Raw genomic sequence first — 15,531 nt, 5'->3', positions numbered from 1 at the left:
GATTACCACTTGTTTGCTAGGGTTTCCCGAGAGCAGATGTACATCTTGTGTTGGCAGAAGTCACTTTTCTTCCTGGGTTCTGTCAGAGACATAAGAGCAATTCTCTCAACTCTGCTGTCCCTTGCAGGGCCCCTTACTGTCAAGCTCACTGAAAGTCTACATGCCATTATTTGGGAGTTAGGCTCCTCCCACCCAGTAGGCACTGCCTCTCATCACCTGCCTGACACACATGGAGCCCTGGTGGCCTCTTCCACTGGAGCTCACCCATAAATCAGTCATAACTGAATATGTCTGACCGATGAGCCCCTGAATACATGACTGTATCTAGCTGCAGGGGCAGCTGGGAAGTGTAGTTTTCAAGCTTCTACTTTGAGACTGTGGCATTAAAATCACGGGATTCTACCAAACAAGAAAAGGTTAAGCCAAAGATGTGGTCAACCGCACATAACAGATGTCTCTCTCTCCCTTAAAAAAAAAATTCTACTTGGTTTCTGCACTCTCTTATGCTGAAGACCTACTAGGCTCCAACCTGGAGCTTTGGAAAAGTGTGTGTGGGGGGCCACACTACTGGACAGCTGTCTACAGCATACGCACTGGCTGTGTACACAGCAAGGTGATTGTGTCTAACAGGAGACAACACAAAGCAGGGGATGCCGAAGAGGATGCATCCGAATGGCAAGAAAACAATAACAGCCTTAGGTTTGTCAAGTGCTATAAAGTGGATAGCTCTGGATAATCGGGGTGTCTTCACTTGGATTCGAGGTTCTTAACGCTTAATAGGCTGCTCAGGTAGCGCGGTACAGATTACAAACTCAAATCACCCTTCTTCCGTTCACACTGGGGATGCTCCATTGTCACAGAGCATTTTGACCCAGCTCGAAGGATGGGGAATATTCCAAGGCCAGTGTTGTTCACTCCTTCCACCTGGGCTGCTCGCAGGAGGTCCACAGCTGGGACTCTGCTCCCCCACCCACCCCATACCGCAGTTCCTCGCCTCTCCAGCTGGTGTCTTCTGCTTAAATCCACTTAAATAAGAACCAGTTAAAGTATCTCTCCACTTACCCCAGTTTTCTTCTGTACGGGCTGCTTTTGTGTGTCAACTTGACTCAAGCTAGAGTCATCAGAGAGGAAGGAGCCTCAGTTGAGGAAATGCCTCCATTAGATCTGGCTGTAAGGCATTTTCTCAATTAGTGATAACTGGGGGAGGGCCCAGCTCATGGTGGGAGGTGCCATCCCTGGGCTGGTGGTCCTGGGTTCTATAAGAAAGCAGACTGAGCAAGTCATGGGGAGCAAGCCAGTAAGCAGCACCCCTCCAGGGCCTCTGCATTGCTCCTGCCTCCAGGATTCTGCCCTGTTTGAGTTCCTGTCCCGACTTTCTTCAGTGATGACTAGTGATGTGGAAGTGCCTCCCCAACTTGCTTTTTGGTTATGGTGTTTTGTCGCAGCAATAGAAACCCTAAGTAAGGCACCTTGCCACTGTGCATGTCCACAAACATTGTATGACACGTGGCTGTTGGAAAGAAGCAGACGATACTGTCATCACAAGGGACGTAGGAGGCCATCAATCAATGCCCAACGAAGTGTCATACTCTAAATGAACTGCTCATACTTTCAGAAAGAGGATGATAGGGATTCTTTCTGATGCTGACACCATGTCTTACTTTTCTTGAGTGCTGTCTGGTTGTATGTTTAAATATAAAAGAAAAACCTTTCTAGATGAAGCTGGGGAAAATGTCCTAGTGAGCTTGCCACGCAAGTATGCGGTCCCCTGTACCCATGTAGGGAGAGGCAGAGGCCAGAGTGTTGTGGGAGCTCCTTCTGCTCCTTCAGCCCCGAGGATCCCTGGAGCTTACTGTCCAGCCAGCCTAGCCAAATGATTGAGCTTCAGACTCAAGTGAGAAGACCTTGTACAAAAATATAAGGTGCATAGCAACTGAGGAAGAGTCCTGATGCCAATCACTCTTGGTTCCCACATGCATACAGATCTACATGCACACATGAACATAAACATGTGCACACACACCACATATCATCATCTCAAGGGTTTAATACCTTGTTTTCACATAAGGGATCTTGTTTAATGCCTTATGCTGCCAGTTAATAGTTAAGGTCCTCTCTGAAAACTGGTGGTAATTTGCTTGTCAGAGATTGTGTGTAACAAAACTAAGCCAAACAATACCTGTGGATTAAAGAGGGTGGAGGTTGGGGTCTGGAGAGATGGCTCATTGGTTAAGAGCAGTGCCTACTCTTCTGGAAGACCAGGGTCATCGCACCAACACTGTATCTCACAACTATCTGTAACTCCAGTCATAAGGGATCCAATGCCCTCTTCTGATCTCCGCGGGTACTTCATGCATGTTATATACAGACATGTATGCAGACAGAACACCTATACACACGAAATAAATAAAGCTTAAAATTAAAAACAATTCTTTAATTGTTTAAATAATTTAAAGAGGATGGAGGTTTAACTTTTCTCTCAAATCACAAAACGTCTAGAGGCAGACAGTGGGGGCCAGCAAAGGGATCCCAGGATTTAGGGTGCTTTGTGGTTTTAGTGCCAGAATTGCCACCGTGGCTCTAGTCAACTGCCTACTTCAAGAAGAGAATCAGAAGGGGCCGGGTCTATATTATAGAAGCAAAGTTTTCTCAGAAACCTAGTAATTGTATTTTCATTAGATGTCTGTGACATGAGACTCTTGGCAGCCAGGGAAACAGAAGTGTCATTTCCTAGAATGAGGCATTGCTGCTTGCTGTATCACAGCCTTTAAAACAAACAAACAAACAAAACAGTAAAACAAATCCCTTTAACCCCCTTTCTCTTCATAAGTAAGAGGCTGTGTGCTGGCTGGGTAGCTAGTAAGTGTTTTCCATGTCAGCTCTTATGACACTGGGTCCTGGAAATGAGCTGGAAATAGAGAGTGTTAAGTCTAGGATGACCAGGAGGGTCTTGGACAATACGTTTCCAAGTCTGCTGTGGCTGCATGTTCATCCTGCGTGCGGTATGCCAGAAACTCACTGCTCACAGTGTGCCATCTTCATGGTCCTGCCTCCCATCCCTTTGCTGTTGTCTTTGAATCTTTTTCCCTTCACTTTTATTTTAGGTGTATAGATGTGTTTGCCTGGATGAGCATCCAGTGCGAGAAGAGGGCATAGGACTTTGGATCCCCTGGGATTGCAATGACAGATAGTTGGGAGCTGCTATGTGAATGCCAAGAATTGAATCTGGGTCCTCTAGAAGAGCAGCCAGTGTTCTCAACCACTGAGTCATCTCTCCAGCCCCATATGCCATCTTCAAAATTTTTTTATTTTATTTTATGTGTGTGTGTGTGTACTCCACAATGCACAAGCAGAGGGCAGGGGACAACCTGCAGTATTGATCCTCTCCATTATGTGAATGCCAGGAATGGGACTCAAGTCGTTTACTTGCTGCTACCTCCCCAACCTTCATCTTAATTTCTGAAATTAAATCTAAGATGTGGCTCCTTTTTTAGAGATTGTGAGAGCTTTATTTAAACTAACAACAGTACAAACAACAGAAAGGTAGTCTGCAGAGGGAAAAAGAAGTGTAGGGATCTTGGTTGTTTATACAGCATAAATCATGTTTGCTAAGCTCTTTGATCAAGAATATTCCAAGGAGCCACTAATTATTTTCCACTCATAGTTTTCACAGAAGATTATGTCTACAGTTTGGAAGCTTAAACCCAAATTTCCTTCTCCAGAATAATAATACGAAGCTAATGCGGAATCTTCTGAGATATCTGTGTCTGAACATGGGTAAAGCAACAGATCAAACAAGGGCAGTAAGTGATGGAGGTCTCCAAAGGGGACAGAGGAAGAGTTCTGTCTTCGCCTTCAAGGGTCCCCATCAGATAAGGATTTAGGCATCAGGAAATATTGTCTACCCTTGTCTTCAGGAAGTATCTTGTTTCTAGGTTCGAAATCACCAACGCTGTCTTTTCCTGACTTTCCGTTAAGAAAAAAAAAAAACAACAAACAAAAACAAAAACAAAAAACTGTCCAAAGAAATTACATTCCTACCTTCCAATTCACTTTTCTTTTGGTCTTATGTTTTCTTGATTTATTCACGTTATCTTCATGGTGTTGAAAGATCTCTTCAACTTCATTTTAATTTGAAAGACAGGTCAAGGTTATAGGCCCTTGTAGTGGGGAGAATCGCAGCAGTAAGAATTGAAGTAGCTGCTCCTCCTGCATCCACAGTCATGAGGCAGAGTGGGGAATCAGATGTTTATCTGCAGAATCTGCTCACACAGGGAAACTCAGTCTGCTCAGTCACGCCCACCTATCCACATGGATGCGTGAGCCTATGAACATGTATGTATGGGAGGTGTATTTTCATGTCTTCTCCACTACTCCTCAAGGTAAGCAAAGTGCATGCAGGAGAGCAGTCAGTCTGGATTCTCTACAATTGATTTGCAACACTGGTTTTGTTTCCTCTATAATCAGATTCTCTAATTAATTAGTGGGAAATTAATGAACTATCTGTAAGTGCTATGTGGAAAACAGACTACTTTGGAGCTTCAGAAATAACCGTTGCATTACTTAGACAGTTGTTAATCAGCGGTTCTCAACCTGTGGGTCGAGGCCCCTTTGGCGGTCGAATATCAGATATCCTGCACATCAGATATTTACATTATGATTCATAATGGTAGTAAGATTATAGTTGCTGAGTTGGTGAAAATCTTTTCCCATTCTGTGGGCTGCCTTTCTGTCCTATTGACAGTATCCTTTGCCTTATAGAAGTTTTTCCGTTTCATGAGGCCCCGTTGATTAATTGTTGATCTTAGTGCTAGCGCAATCGGTGTTCTGTCCAGGAAGTTGTCTCCCGTGTCAGTGCATTTAAGGCTATTCTGTGCTTTCTCTTCCATCAGGTTGAGTGCATCTGGTTTTATGCTGGGGTCATTGGTTCGTCTGGGCTTGAGTTTTGTGTAGGTTATACCAGCACCATTTGTTGAAGATGCTTTTTTTTCCCATTGTATATTTCTGGTTTCTAGGTATGAGGATTCATGACTGGTTATTTGATTCAATTCCATTGATCAACGTGTCTGTTTTGATAGCAACACCATGCTGTTTGTACTGCTACAACTCTGCAGTAGAGCTTGAAATCAGGGGTCATTTATTGTCTTTTATTGTATAGGATTGTATTAGCTACCCTAGCCTGTTTGTTTGTTTGTTTATTCATATGAAGTTGAGTATTATTTTTTTAAGGTCTGTAAAGAATTGTGTTGGGATTTTGAAGGCTGTGGTTAGACTTTCTTTTTGCTTCCCAAATAACGATATGGAGACTTCTTATTAATTATGAAAGCTTGGCCCTAGCTTAGGCTTGTTCTCAACTAGTTCTTATAACTTAAATTAACCCATTTATATTAATCTACGTTCTGCCACATAGCTCATTACCTCTCCTCTGCACTGACACCTGACTTCCTGTGTGTCTTGCTGGTGAATCCTCAGATTCTTCCCAGAGTTCCTAACTCTGCCTGAAAGTTTCCTGCCTCGCTATTGACTATTAACCTCTTTATTAAATCAATCAGAAGTGTCTTAGGCAGGAAAGAAAAGACAAACATAAATCTTCATACAGTGTGATCAAATATCCTATAACAGAAGGTGATTGCATTGAATCTGTAGATTGTTTTGGTAGGATGGCCATTTTTACTCTATTAATACTACCGTTCCATAAGCATGGGAAATCTTCCATCTTCTGATGTCTTCTTCAATTTTCTTCTTCAAAGACTTGAAGTTTTTATCATGCAGGTCTTTCACTTCCTTGGTTAGAGTTACCCCAAAATATTTTATATTATTTGTGGCTATTGTGCTGGGTGTTATTTCCCTGATTTCTTTCTCAACCTATTTATTATTTATATAGAAGGTTTACTGATTTGTTTTAGTTAATTTTGTATCCAACCACTTCACTAAAGATATTTATCAGCTGTAGGAGTTTCCTGGTAGTTTTTGGAGTTGCTTATGTATAGTATTATTATCATCTGCAAATAGTGATACTTTGACTTCTTCCTTTCCAACTTGTATCTGCTTGATCTCCTTTTGTTGTCTTATTGCTCTAGCTAGAGCTTCAAGTACTCTATTGAACAGATATGGAGAGAGTGGACAGCCTCAGTTTGATTATTTCTTGCCTTCTACTCCTCTTAGGGTGTGTTTGCTTCTTTTTGTTCTAGAGCTTTTAACTGTGCCATTGTGTTGCTAGTGTGAGATCTCTGCAGTTTCTTTATGGAGGCACTTAGTGCTATGAACTTTCCTCTTAGCACCACAACTTTGGGTATGTTGTGCATTCATTTTCATTGAATTCTAGAAAGTTTTTATTTTCTTTATTTTTGCCTTGACACAATAGTCATTCAGTAGGGAGTTGTTCAGTTTCTGTGAGTTTGCAGGCTTTCTGTTGTTTCCCTTGTTGTTGAAAACCCACTTTAATCTATGGTGGGCTGATAGGATTCAGGGGGGCTATTTCAATTTTTTGTGTGTGTTTGTTGAGATCTGCTTTGTGACCAAGAATGTGGTCAATTTTGAATAATGTTCCATGAGGTGCTTAAAACAAGGTATATTCTTTTGTGGTTGGGTAAAATGTTCTGTAGGTATCTGTTGGGTTCATTTGATTCATAATATCTGTTAGCTCAATTATTTTTCTGTTTAGTTTCTGTCTGGATGATCTGTCCATTGCTGAGAGTGGGGTGCTGAAGTCTTTAATGGTTGATGTGTAAGGTTCAATGTATGATTTAAGTTTTAGTAATTTTTTTTACAAATGTGGATGCCCTTGAATTTGGGGCATAGATATTAAGAATTGAAATATCATCTTCGTGGATTTTTCCTTTGATGAGTATGAAATGTCCTTCTCTATCTCTTTTGGTTAATTTTGGTTTGAATTCTATTTTGTTAGATATTAGAATAGCTGCACCAGCTCACTTCTTAGAGACATTTGCTTAGAAAATCTTTTTCCAACCTTTTACTCTGAGGTAATGTCTATCTTTAATATTGAGGTGTGTTTCTTGTATGCAGCAAAAGAATGGATACTGTTTTCATATTCATACTGTTAGCCTGTTTTAATTGGAGAATTGATTCCATTGATATTGAAAGATATTAATGAATAATGATTGTTAATTCCTGTTATTTTGTTGTTGTTGTTTGTAGTAGTAGTAATAATAGTAGTGTGTGTGTTTCCCTTCTTTGGGTTTTGCTGATGTGAAATTATTTATTGCCTCTGTTTCCATGGGTGTAATAACTTCCTTGGGTTGGAGTTTTTCTTCTAGTACCTTCTGAAGGGCTGTATTTGTGGAAAGATCTTGTTTAAATTGGACTTTGCCATGAATATCTCATTTTCTCCATCTATGGTGATTACAAGTTTTGCTGGGTATAGTAGTCTGGACTGGCATCCATGGTCTCTGAGAGTCTAAAAGACATCTGTTCAGGCTTTTAATATTCTTTCTTTGTTCTATATGTAATAGTGTTTTGATTATTATGTGACGGGAGTTGGGGGAGTACTTTCTTTTCTGGTCCGATCTATTTGGTGTTCTGGAAGCTTCTTGTACCTTTATATGCATATCCTTCTTTAGGTTAGGGAAATTTTCTTCTATAATTTTGTTAAACACATTTTCTTGGTTTTTTAGCTGGGATTATTCTCCTTTTTCTATTCCTATTATTCTTAGGTTTGGTCTTTTCAATAGTGTCCCAGATTTCCTGGATGTTTTGTGTTTTCTTTTAGATTTAACACTTTCTTTGACTGATAAATCTATTTCTTTTATAATATCTTCAATGCCTGAGATCCTCTCTTCCACCTCTTGTCTTTTGATGCTGATGCTTGTATCCGTAGTTCCTATTTGCTTTTCCAGATTCCTTTTCCAGAATTCCCCCAGTTTTTGTTTTTTATTGCTCTTATTTCAGTTTTCAGGTCTTGAATAATTTCTTTTACCTGTTTGTTTGTTTTTGCATCCTTTAAGAGAGTTACTCATTTCCTCCAATTTTTTTGTTTGTCCTTTCTTCTATTTCTTTAAGGAATTGTTTTATTTTTTCTTTAAGGACCTCCATTGTCTTTATAAAGTTTTTAAAGTCATTTCCTTGTGTTTCAGCTGCATTGGAGTATTCATGTCTTGCTGTCATAGGATCGCTGGGCTCTGGTGTTGCCATACTGCCCTGCCTGCTGTTGGCTCTATTCTTACGCTGGTATCTAGGCATCTAGGATTGGGATGATTATAGCTCTAGGTACTGATTTCTGAGATTGTCTTTGTTGAGTGGGTGTTTTGTTCCTTGGCTGCTGTGGTGGGTTAATTGAAAACGTTTCTCAGAAGATGTGGTACTATTAGAAGGTGTGGCTTTGCTGGAATAGGTGTGGCCTTGTTGGAGGAAGTGTGTCACTGTAGAGGTGGGCTTTGAGACCTCAAATATGCTCAAGTCACACTCAGTGTCCCAGACAACTTCCTGTTGAGTGTGAGTCAAGATGTAAGAACTCCTAGCTCCTTCCCTAGCCCCACTTCTCTGCCTGCATGCTGCCTTACTTTCCACCATGATGATGATGTACTGAACCTCTGAAGTATAAACAAGCCACCACAATGAAGTGCTTTCCTTTATAAGAGTTGCCATGGTCATGGTATCTCTTCACAGCAATAGAGACCCTAACTAAGACTGATTTTGCTTTCTTTTTGGTTTTTTGGTCATTGTGACCTGGATTTTTCATGGCCAATGTGATTTCTGATCTAGTAGGGAGTCTCTGTTCAAGCTGGGAGCTGGCCTTCTGCTGGCTAGCTTGGTCTTTGGTTCAGCCTGTCTCTGTTCTTCTGACTGGTATGGCTAGCACCTGTTCTTCTGGTTGGCATGGCTTGCCTTTGAGCAGCAAAAAAGTCTACTGGGTATGGGGTGAGGGCCCAGCAGCAAGGTAGGTGATAAGCTGGGAGGATTTTTTTGGCTTTTTTTTTTTTTAAACAAGGTTTCTCTGTGTATCCCTGGCTGTCCTGGAATTCCCTCTGCCTGGAATGCTGAGATCCGTCTGCCTCTGCCTCCGGAATGCTGGGAGTAAAGGCTTGCACCACCATGCCCAGCTCTTTCTTCCATCTCCTATATTTTGCTGGTGAGTCTTGCCTCTGAGGTTCCTGTTTGAGTTCCTGAATTTCTACTTCCAGTTTTCCTTCACCTCACGTTTTCTTTCCATTTCCATGTTTATGTCTTGAGCTGTTTTCTTCATTTTGTTCCTCTGTTTGCTTGTTTTCATACATTGCATTAATGGATTTATTCATATCCTCTTAAAGGACCTCTAACGTATTTGTTAAGGCTACTTTGAAGTCCCTGTCTTGTGTTTCAGGTATGTTGCCTTTCTTAGGACCTACTACAGTAGGGTTGCTGGGCTCTAGTGGAGACATGTTTTCCTGGCTGTTACTGTGCTTGATCACAGGTGTCTAAGAGTCTGGGTTTGGGTTGATTGCAGTCTAGGAGCTGATATCTGGTCTTATCTTTGTTGGGTGGGTGTTCAGTTCATTGTTTTCTGTTGCCCTTTCTGGTTCTTAGGAGTGTGTGGTTGCTGTGTTAGGGAATGTTTCTGAGATCCTGCCAGGGGCAGTCAGTGGGGGTTCCAGGAAGAACATGTCCTTAAGTATTGGGAGTTGACATTTAGGAATAGTGATGGACTCTAACGGGGGGGGGGGGGAGTGAGGATGTTTATAGGAGGAAGAAAATCAGGGTGTGTCATCAGAATCTGCTAGTTCCTTGGGAATAGGGATTGTGAGGTAGGAGGGACCATAGCAGGTAGTCTGCTATGGAGCTGGGGATGAGACTGGGGATTGGATTTGGTTCCCCTTTATCTGGATTTCCCTCCTCCTTCCTCCTTTTCTTCTTCACCTTGCGAGATAAGTGGCCGTTACTGGAAAAACGCAATAGTTGCTCTGACGCCACGATGTAAATAAACAGAATGAAGAGGAAATGGACGGTGCTTCAGACGGTGCTCCCCTGTGCCAGCCATGCTCACAAGATGCCTCGGCTACTTGCAACCTAAAAGGACAGGCAAGGATATTGGGGTATGCGGTGGGGATGGTAGGAGTGGGATAAATGTGAATTTTAAAAAAGACAGAAACCCGAGTCTGGATTGCAGAGGGAGCTCCTTGGTCCCGCTTACCTCTAGGGTATGGAGGAGGGGAAATAGCTCTCACTCATTAGCGAGGTGCTCAGGAACATCTGCCTTTGCTCAGAGCTGCTCTGGGATGGGCTATTTGCCTGGGTAGTGTCTTAACAATTAGAACCAGATATAATGACACCAAGGAAATCGAGGTACCCTCCTGGTATTCTTACTTATATTAATAAAATAATTTAAGAATGGACTCAACCTGAAGCTTAAGGATATTTGTTATATTAGAGTTCAAAATAAACATGTTCAGAGCCAGCAAACTATAAATAGCGGCTGCCTGGAGAAGAGAACGGAAAAGAGAAGAGAGCCAAAAGCCATGTCCTTTAAGCCAGCACAGAAATCAGACAGTGGCAGACACAAGGCCTTGTGGTGGGGTGAGGGGCTTTAGAGGAAGAGTGAAGCCCAGCATTAGGGAAAATGTGCCTAGAGCACAGATAGAAGGAAGCAAAGGAGAAATTAGGTTTTCACAAAAGCAGGAACTTCCTGAATCTTGGTTGTGGCCCTGCAAGCTACTTCCATAGGGAAAAGGATTCTGGGACAGGAAAAACACAGCATCTCACTAAAGGACTAATTATTCTGCCCATCTCCTTAGTGTGGCTTGCCCAACAATGTCGCTTACATTCCCCGCTGTGGTCCTCTGGTTGGCCTGCAGTGTTTTGGAGGGATGTGTCAGATTTGCCCCTTGGATGATTTTGTGGACTCAGTTCTTCCCTGTGGTAAAGAAGGGTGCTGGGTAGAAAAGCAGAGAACTTGCTAGGCAGAGCAAGCCACCCTGATCTGCAGCTACTGATAAGGTCTCAGCAGGCAGACAGAGCCAGGGGAACACTGAAGACAGGACCCAGAGCCTGGACAAGCTAGGCAAGCACTCACCACTGAGCTACATTTCCAGTTCTCAAACTTTGATGCCCGTGAGTATATAGCTACAATACTGGTCCACCTGTTTATTCATGTACAGTGGCATGCTAGTATGTCTTTGTGTGTTCCTGTCTAGTACGCACATGTGTGCTGATGTCTTATACCCACGAGTCTAGTTGTAGCGCTACATTCCTCACCTGTGTATGGCTATAGTCACACATCCATGTATGCTGCTTTACAAGAACGTGTGTCATCACACCTGTAAAATAGAACCCACGTGCACACCTTTTGCTGTCTTTCCGTGTGTGCTGATGTATTTTATTCCCATGTGGACTGCTGTCCATTCACATCTATGTATTCTGTGTGCCAGTACATTCAGGGGCACATCAACACTAGGGCATCAGTTTGCGTTGCTCTATTTCTGCCCTGGATCCTCAGTGTCCATGCGCACTGCTATAACCATGGTCTCATGTGCACTGTTTTCCAGCAAGTCTTTGAACACTGCTGTTTCGGCACATCTGTACATGGAGCACTGGTGGTACAGATGTTCTTACTTCTGTATTTTGCTTCCATTTTCATTGTGTATTTGTCCACCGTGGGGCAATGTTCTATTCGTCAAAATGTGTCCTCTGCCGTTCTAGTTCAGGCCTATGCAGAGCTGCACAGAGACATCCCTCGGCTTTCTTGTGAATGCACATCATTTTATACTGCAGCAGTAGTGCATCTGTTTTTGCAAGGATGCTGCTGTTTAGTGCTTTCGTAATGGCTGTGTGAGTACACTGCTGGTACACCCATGAGCAGTGATGTACAAATATACCCTTATGTGCTGCTGTCCAGTGCTTCCACGAGTGCTGATGTCACACATGAGTCCTGTTGTAGTCTTTTATTTCTGGGCCTTTGTGTAATAGTGCATCTACATCTGTGTATGGCTGTACTCATACATTCATGTGTACTTCTTTGCTATATGTGTGACCACTCCTGTCACACTGCATCCATTGCACTCCTTTGCTTGTGTTTCATGCACGCTGCTTTACTAACACACCATGTGAATTCCTGATCGTGGGCATGCCTGAGGTTTGATTGCTAGAAATACACAGAAACACTGAAATTAGGATATCTATCTGTGTTGCTCTATTTCTGCACTGGCACTTCGATGTCCTTGTGTGCTGCTATAATAATATTCTCACGTCTGCTACTCTCTGGTACCTCTGAGATCATGTCTACTGCAGTGCATCAAAGCATGGTGCATGCATAGTGCAACTGTTCTGGCTGCTGAACCATTGCTTACATTTGCACCATGTGTTTTGCAGCACTATCTGAAGGGTTTGGGGAAGGAACACACCATGCTACAGGCCACTAGGGAACATTTGCCACAGCACGTGTGAAGTCACAGACAGAGCAAAAGATATCCCGGAGTCTGTAGCCTCATGGCATTTCTTTAAGGATGTTTCCCATGGAAGAGTATTCTTCATGACAGACTGACACCTTAAATATTAATTGCCACCTGCTGTTCTTATGACTCCCAGCCCAGGTGTACTTATGTAATAATATTCTCATGTGTTCTGTGTAGTTGGAAATTTCTGCTCAGTCCACCAGTTCCCCAATAACCAATATAGAGACTTAATTTTAAGTGCTCAGCCAATATCTCAGACTTGTTACTAGCTAACTCTTACATCTTAAATTAACCTGTTCTTTCTTTTTAAAAACTTATTTATTGATTTTTGTTTTTCTAGACAGGGTTTCTCTGTAACTTTGGATCCTATCCTGGAACTAGCTCTCATAGACCAGGCCTCAAACTCAGATATCCGCCTGCCTCTGCCTCCTGAGTGCTGGGATTAAAGGCGTGTGCCACCACCGCCCGGTTATTTATTAAATCTTTAAGGGTTTCACAGCATGCGTCACAATTCTATTCATCTCCTGGTCCCCCCATACTCTCCCCCTCATTCCTGTTGCACCCCCTCATGAAAGAAAACAAAACAAAGCAAGCAACAAACAAACAACAACAACAACAACAAAACTCAAAAAACCAAGAAACCGAAACAGAACAAAAACCACATCCGAAGCAGAAAAATCTTTGCTCCTCCTTCTCTCCTGCCTCTTCATCATCTCTTCATCTGTCCTGGTGGCACTGCAGGCATTGGAGGCATCAGTGTGTCATATTGTATACCACTTTGTCCCATCAGCCTGACTGATAACTGCTCATCGCAATGAGTCATTGGTCTGGTCCAAGGCCTCTGGTTTGGGGTACACGATCCTCGCTGGATCCTTACTGGAGCTCTTCTCAGGTCTCCTGAATCTTAGAGATCGTGTATAACCCTTTATTTCTTATCTATGGCTTGGTACCGTCTCTCAGTACGGCAGACCATCTTGCTTCTCCTTGTATCTGCTGGCAACTTCTTGTTTCCAGTGTCCTTAGTCTGGTTCTCCCACATAACCTCGACCTATCTAGCACAGGCCAGGCAGCTTCTTTTTCAGAGCAATCACAGTGGCATATATGTGCACAGTGTAAGGAATGTTCCACAGTGCTGCTTTCTGGTACAGTCATAATCACTTCTGTGACAGTCCATCTCTGTGTGTTGCATTATTAGTACAACTTTCTTGCTGTTGTGTGGTTGCTTCCATTTGGAGTGAGTAGTTGTCCATCCCGGTGCATGGTTCTGCTCCTAACTACGTGCACTAATGTTCATGTTCAGGTATGTTGGGGACATGTACAAGTGCTTCTGTCTGTTTCGTTGTAAGTAGCATCAGCTGATGCTGCTTTCCTAGCACATTAGGGTTTGTTTTAGTGATAGACGCCTATGAGCTTCTCTACCGCTATGTTCCTTTGCAGCAATGAGCTATTGTATCCTTGTGTGCTCCTGCCTTCCCTGAGCACTAATGTGGTAAATCCGTGATTCCTGCTCTAGTGTTACAGTAGGGTGCATTTCTGTAATAGTACAACTTTCAGGCCTGTACTAGAACATCATACATGTTGTTTTATGAGGCCAAATTCATTGGTGGATGAATTTGTGAATTAAATGTGGTATGTCCATGTAGTGGACTATTACTCTGCCACAAAAAGAGCAAAGCATGTGCTTTGCCATGAGTAGATCATGAAGACATTATGCTAATTACTAAAGAGGCAGTCGCAAAAGACCATTATGATGTTACTGAAGATTAATGTGAAGTCCAGAAAGGGAAAACCTATAAAGACAGTAGACACATGGTTGCTACGTGTGAGAGACACAGGAACATAGAAATACAGGAAGGGCAAAATATAAAAGGATTACTTCTTTTTTTGTTTTATTTATTTATTTATTTTTTCAAGACGGGGTTTCTCTTTGTAACCTTGGCTGTCCTGGAATTCACTCTGTAGACCAAGATGGCCTCTAACTCATAGAGATCCGCCTACCTCTGCCTCCTGAGTGCTGGAACTAAAGACGGGCACCACCACCCAGTAAGAATTTCTTCCTGAAGTAGTGAAAATGTGTCTGTGGATATCTTTAGAGCATTGGATGGAGGGTTTAACAGGTGACACGCATGCTCTGTGAAAGCTGTATCAATAAAGCTTTCAAAAGTGGCTGCTGGCTCTTGCTTCCTCCACACCCTGGAAAACTGCTCTGAGATGTATTTCCTGATGCTCCCCATCACCCTCTGGGCCTCTGAGACTCAAGAAAGAAGTTGTTTGCAGCTGGCGATCCAAGAGTCCTCTTCTGCCCTTCAAGTTGTCGTCATTTCTCTGCCTACCAGGTTCCCCTCTGTGGCTAATCCACCACAGTGCCGCTACCCTCTTAGCCACAGACACTCTGCTCTAAACAGCCTGACCTTCATTGCCCTCCCCTCAAGGCCAGATGTGGACAGTGCCTTTGTAGCCAATACTGTGATCAGTCTTTATAAGAGTCCAGCTCCACAGGAAAGAAAAGAACCACTTTATCTGGCTAAAGACCCTTTTCAGCAGTGACAGCTGTTGGGGGGGGGGGTGGAGGTCCTGTGGGGTCCCAGGGCCCCAGTGAGGCCCCACTCCTTCCTCACTAGCACAGAGCCAGACAGAAGATAACTCTTCAGTATCTCTTTGCAGTGCAACGCCCTCTGCTCCGGGGTCTCTGGGCTTATGGAGACAGGCTGTCCTCAGTCCAAAACATGCCAACGCCCTCTTAAACAGTTAGCAGGTGATTACCCACAGGAGACCTGCACAAGGTTAGACTTTGTCACTGTATGTCATGGAGGGAGGGCAGGCTCACAAATCCCCATCCAAGTTAAGGTTTATTGATTCCTCTGTGTGTGTGTGTGTGTGTGTGTGTGTGTGTGTGTGTGTACGCGCGTGCACGTGTCAGGGGGGCGGGTGTCCTCACAAGCGGGTGAGGATAAGAGAGGGGGACCTTAAAGGTTGAGGAAGGACTCATGAGGCCACGCCCTTCCCAGAAGTTATGCACAACGCTTGCTCGGATGAGGGGTTTGGATGAGGGGTTTTCCTTAGGCGGTGCAGCTGCAGATGCTTCTCTGAACAACACTGTTTAATTCATGGGTCACCGTGCCACACTGTGGTGGAATGGTTTGTTTCT

This window comes from Chionomys nivalis, chromosome 14, assembly GCF_950005125.1.
Source record: "Chionomys nivalis chromosome 14, mChiNiv1.1, whole genome shotgun sequence".
Taxonomy (NCBI): domain Eukaryota; kingdom Metazoa; phylum Chordata; class Mammalia; order Rodentia; family Cricetidae; genus Chionomys; species Chionomys nivalis.
The sequence above is the reverse complement of the archived record's forward strand: the minus strand, read 5'-3'. Positions refer to the sequence as shown.